Source organism: Temnothorax americanus, unplaced genomic scaffold, assembly GCF_048541705.1.
Source record: "Temnothorax americanus isolate GAGA-0224 unplaced genomic scaffold, ASM4854170v1 Scaffold118, whole genome shotgun sequence".
Taxonomy (NCBI): domain Eukaryota; kingdom Metazoa; phylum Arthropoda; class Insecta; order Hymenoptera; family Formicidae; genus Temnothorax; species Temnothorax americanus.
The window spans coordinates 350,420-356,865 of NW_027509251.1; the positions used below are offsets into that span (position 1 = coordinate 350,420).

The 6,446-nt window shown below is 32.6% G+C and overlaps 1 long non-coding RNA gene across 1 annotated transcript; it reads right to left on the reverse strand.

The window, feature by feature from the left end:
* Nucleotides 1–1,392: 1,392 nt before the first annotated feature.
* LOC143908862 (uncharacterized) lies at nt 1,393–4,110 on the reverse strand. Its single transcript, XR_013260283.1, has 3 exons — nt 4,018–4,110; nt 3,735–3,821; nt 1,393–3,390 (listed from the first exon to the last, which is right to left on the reverse strand). It is a non-coding gene; the product is annotated as an uncharacterized LOC143908862 (long non-coding RNA).
* Between the last annotated feature and the right edge of the window lie 2,336 nt (nt 4,111–6,446).

Consider the following 6,446-nt stretch of genomic DNA (forward strand, 5'->3'; position numbering starts at 1 on the left):
GTAGCGCATCCTTCCCCCTTTTGATAATACAATCCAACTTTTTCGGAATGGTGAGGAGAACCCTGAATTCTGCATCGCGCATTGTACGGCCAACACCGTCACTGAGACCCTTAATATACGGTATAGTGATAAACTTTCGAGGATCCTGGGCTACACTGTTACTGCTAGAACTATTATTATTATTATGACGTGTCTGTAACTCGTTAAGTCTGATGTTAATGTACTTGTTAATTAATTTTATTGGATAACAATTATTTGAAAGGATCTTTTTTATTTCGATTAAATTAAACTTATGAAACCGTACGTCAGATAAAAGAATAGCTTGGTCAACAAGATTACGTATGATATTAATTTTGTATTTAAGAGGGTGATTCGAAAAATAGTTTATGTATCTCCCCGAAAAGGTCGGTTTTCGATACCAATTCGTAAGCAACACAGTCCCCTCTCGAATCACTAGTGTGTCGAGAAAACTTAGAGAACTATTCTTTTCTATTTCAAATGTAAATTTATCACCCTCTTAAATACAAAATTAATATCATACGTAATCTTGTTGACCGAGCTATTCTTTTATCTGACGTACGGTTTCATAAGTTTAATTTAATCGAAATAAAAAAGATCCTTTCAAATAATTGTTATCCAATAAAATTAATTAACAAGTACATTAACATCAGACTTAACGAGCTACAGACACGCCATAATGATAATAATAGTTCTAGCAGTAACAGTGTAGCCCAGGATCCTCGGAATTTTATCACTATACCGTATATTAAGGGTCTCAGTGACGGTGTTGGCCGTACAATGCGCGATGCAGAATTCAGGGTTCTCCTCACCATTCCGAAAAAGTTGGATTGTATTATCAAAAGGGGGAAGGATGCGCTACCGAATCTTAAGCAAACGGAGTTGATATATGAGATTGATTGTGCTAATTGCAACGCTGCATATATTGGTCAAACAAAAAGGCACCTAGAGACACGTGTTAAGGAACATTTTTGTGATATTAGGAAGAACAGCGATAATCATTCTGTTGTTAGTAAGCACCGTCTCACGCATAACCACGATTTTAATTGGCAACAACCAAAAATTTTATATAAGGAGCGACTTTTTAAGAAACGTGAAATCTCTGAGATGTTTTTTATTAAAAAATGCGATTGCGCAATCAATCTTCAAAAAGACACAGAAAGTCTGCCCGCGAATTACAACCGTTTGATTGGCGTCACTTAATTTACACTTTTGTTCTGCTCGTTTTCCACCTGTGAACACATCTATTTATTGTATCGGTCATTTAGTATGACTTCGTCTGTCACGCTGTACGGATGTGTTCGCAGTTATGGCTTATTACGTCGTTTCTTCTTTCTGCGCTACCGTTCTCACTTTCCGTTTTGACGCACAGAATATGTAAGCCTTACATTTTACTTTGTACATTATTTATAACTTAACTATTTATAACTTAACTATTTTTAACTCAACAATTCAATTGTATTCTTACTTTTTATTTTATGACTTCTGAACGTTTTTATCTTTTTGACTATCGTGAGTTTATTTCACTTTTTTAGCTTTACGTGTGCATGATGTGGTTAGGGCACGATGTCAGCGACGTAATCGATATTTTGTACGCGGTTTTTGAAGATGCATAGCTGAATCACTTGAGAAGAACCGAAAATGCGGTCGAAACGTTGTGAATTTTGAATATATTTATTATTTGGCCAGTCGGGTCGAACAAACACGACTTTTTGTTTCTTTTTGTTATTATGTGATTTTAGCAATTCTTTTTTAATTAAAAAGACTATTTTTTTTTTTATTGAAAAGACTGTTTTGCAGTGCTGTGATAGAGAAAAATTATATATTTTTGTTTAAGTTAGTCTTGTGACAGGGTAATTATGTGTTAGGCTGTGCCTAGAGATTAATTTTGGTCTTGTACCGTCCATTAGCTATATCAAAACAATTATAATTATATACTTATATATTTCTAAATAATTACATATAACATTTATGTAATCGTGCATTAATATATTTATAACTTATGTTTATGCGCGCGTCCACACACACACACATACACACACACACACACACGCGCGCGCGCGCGCACATTTATACTCTTATTATTTTAATAGCTTAAATTGCTCTTTTTTTCTTCATGTATACGTATCACACAAATGTAATAGAACAAAAGAAACATATTTTTATTTATTTTTATAAAATGTAGTTTACAGAATAGCTATAAAATATATTTATATATGTATGTACGTTTACTTTTTAAAATATATTTTGTTATTAATGACATGAGTATATAATTATTCATTGATATACGTAATCTTGCATACGTAAAGACAATATTTAATGATTTTTAAAATTAATTTCTTACTAATATTACTATTACTATTACTAAAGTTAGTTTCTTACTATTATATCTACTAATAACAATAATATAGAATTATAATTTGCATATTTTGATTTTTATTAAAATTACTTTTGTTGGACCTTTATATTCAATAAGATTAATATTAGGTATATGTGTTTCTTAACAATTAAAATAATATGTAAATGTTATTACTGTTAATATAATAGCAATGTGTTATCTAATTAATATAAATATTAATACTTATACGTGTATTATATAATATTAATACTAATACTTATAGTGGGTCTTGGTGTATGGCTGTGCTGAGAACAATAGCGTACTTCCATTGCACTGCATATGTATGCATTGGCTGATAGTATATTTCTTTGAAATATTTTAGTTGCAAGATAGGAAATAAACAAAAGTCATTTAATAATTCACCAATTATTTTACAATAATAGTAAGAATTCTCTATAGTAACAATTCACTGTACACTTATAAAAAAAGTTATCCACATAATAAGGTAATGTCATACAGATATTTGTTGCTGGTGATATGAACACCAAAACCTCTAAGATCAAAAACAGTAATAATTAAATTTACATCATACGTTAAACACGTTAAATTTATATAATATGTTAAACACGTATATTTCATTCTGCATTCGATTCGCATACATCAAATATGTTTTTCATAAAATATATTTTATTCCTCATTCGATCTGTCTCATACAGAATTCTTTTAATTCTATGAAGTTTCATGTTCTGCTTCAACTTTAAACACCTAATGATTCCGGGTTTGACCATATATTCCCTCTGTAAAGCTTGCAACAACTCTAATTCTTCTGAGGATGAAAACTCAGAGTTGTGGCAATGTGCAAACACCTGATTCTGCATGGGATCGCACATTTTCTTTATAAAACGCTTCTCGTAACGCTTTGATTCTTCTAAGAATAATGAATCAGAGTTTGTGGCAGTATGATATCTCCAGTATTTTCTGAGCTGACTTTATTGTATAACTTTTAAAGGGATGTACATTCAAAAAACTGCAAACTGCAAGAAATCATATACTAAATTATATACTGATCATATATTAAAGCTGCATTTCGATATTTATTGCCAGCATTAAAATCAAGTTTACATCAATACACTGTACATTTTCGGCACTGGCAGTGAATAATGGAATGCAACCTAAAGTGATCGAAACACAGGAAGGCTGAGATTTCATACATCCGACAATAACATTGTCGGACGTAAGCGATTGGCTGCGGAATAAAACGAATTTCTAGAAATTTTCTATTCCGTAGCCAATAATCGCTACGTCCGACAATGTCATTGTCGGATGAATGAAATCTCAGCCAAATACTCCAAAATTTTTGCTGTGAATAAAAACTAACCTTGAAATTAGAATGCAGAATGTGTTTGCAATTTGCAAGGATTGAAACCAAGAACGTCTGCGAGAAACGATGAAAGTACTAGAAAATCTAGAAAAGAAAACAATTCATTTTGAGTTAGCTTTTACCCAACATAATCTAACCTCACAACCTTACATTATTTTCTTGAAACTACAAATTATTTTCACTTTCACGTTCAACGTAGAGGTAGAGCAAATTCAATTGCACTATTGAGCGCCACTATATTCAGACGATACACTCAGGAAAAACAAAGAAAATTACTTACAATTGCTGTTATGTAACTGCGTGCTCCAAACTCGGTTTGTGACGTCACCAGCTGTTGCAAGCTCACATACACTTACTCTATTATCTATACACTCACGGATCAGCTGCTAGGTACACAAGATGGCGGACAGAAGTCATGGTGAGGGTAAATGGCGCTTCTCTAACTATAGGACTCTAGTTCAGCCCTGCTAAGAGAGCCAAAGCATTATGCCGCATGATCCCACTTTTTCGGTCTTTTCTGGCAGTCAAAAGTATAAGAGGAGTTATACATCGCTCAGTCGAACTTTCTTATTTCACTTATATTTTTTCTCACTTATCAATCAACCTGAATTACTACAGTTTTCTCACCCGAATATCAATTCTGCCTCCGCGCAAGAAGCAAACTTGTATTTTACGGAATATTTTGCGGAATATTATCCTTCAAGTGTATTACAAACAATTACCTCGCACAATATCACACACAGCAACTATATTATTACACTTATCCGTAACATAACAGAGCGATCGCCGTGGGCTCTAAGATTGTGTTGGCGTGGATCCCGTCTCACAAGGGAATTATAGGTAATGGTACTACCGCTTAATGCTCAGTAGAGCGCAAATAGTCATTATCAATCACCTCCGCAGCGGTCATTATAATTTGAATCTAAGTTTATACCGTAAAAATATTGTCGACTCACCGGGGTGCCCTTGTGGAGACCCATATCAAGATGCAAACCATATAATTTTTAGATGCGAATTAACCCGGGCCAAAACCCCCCCTTTTTATAGGTATCTACGGGAAAAATTTCCAACTCACTCTATGAACATATTTCCCCTTATCATAAATCCGACTCCTAAATTATGTCGTTTACTTCTCTCCTTTTTCTACTCCTGCGAACTTCACATTTAAATCTCCCGCCTTATTCACCTCCCTCTAATTTGCATAAGAATCTGGACACAGTCACTGTGGCGGGCCGTGGCGGCCATGTTTGGGATGAAACCGGAAGTTCATGGCCATAAGGCGCGAAATGTTCAAATACTATTAAAATAGATGCAAACCAAAATACTTGTTTTTGATAATTTTTTTTTATGTTAGCGTTAATGTAACAGATATTTTCTTTCAAGAAGACATAACTATTTTTAAAATGAAATTTAATAAAGTGGGAATAATTTATTTATAATTAAGAATAATAAGAATCTTATTCATGAAGATAATAAAATCATAAGTTATACATGCATTAAGTGCTAAATGGATAAAAAACAGGTAGAATAATGTCCATCCATGCATTATTAATTATGTTGCAACATATATAATATATATATATATATATATATATATATATATATATAATATATATATATACATACAAAATTTAATACAATATTGTATGCATGTGGTATGAAGAGATGGAAAACTTCATTGTCTCCATATGTGAAGCTCAATTTTGGATATTTTAATCCCACATTAGTTAAGTGGATGATACCTCAAAATAAAATTTGGATTAAAATACACAGCAAGTCTTTTAGTTACTTATATTTTATTTTTATTTTTTGTATTATATATTATTTTGTTATTTTTTTTAATCAACGTAAAATATAATTTGTAAGTACAACGAATGTAATACAATGAATAAATGTAATACAATGAGTAATATTTGACAAAAATAAAACTTTGAACATAAATTTTACATATAAATATGTGAAAATAACATTTAAATAATAATATAATATTTTAAAAATAATATTGCACTTTTTTTGAAAAGAATAACTACGCATATCACATTATGATGTTTATGTTAAAAACATGTTTTACTTCACTCTACTATGCATAGCCATAGCTTTGCTTAAAAATGCGAGGTCTTTGACATTTTAACTTTAGAAGATTTAATTTTAACACAATATGAGTAGGTGAGGCAATTAGAGCCAAGCGCAGTAGTCAAAACGCAAACGATTTATAAAAATAAATGAATATATTAACGAACGTTTCGACACATTATTCGTGTCCTCTTCAGCGTTAAAAGTTACATAGTCAAAACGAAGATTTACAGGAACATACAAAAGTACAAAGCGCAGTCACTAGTATACAGCGCAATCGAAAATTAAATCGAACCAAGGATTTGATTCCAACGGATGTACCGCCGTTGAAAGCGCCGACATCCCGGTATACAATCGCTCCACATCCATCGCATCACCGATCTCGCCCAGTTGAAAGACCAAGTGGGTAAAGGAAACCAAAGGAAACGAAGTCCCGCCTATACCGTCAACGGAGTCACAATATGTTAAGGGAGTAAATTATCCATTTTATCAAAATTCACTTACGGAGCAACCGCAACCAGATAATACCGCACTGTAGCAACAGCCAATAAATTATCAAAATGTAACAAGAACTTAACGGTTCGATACGTCGCGCGCAAGTGAGACACTGATGGTGAGAAGGTCAACATAATCCCA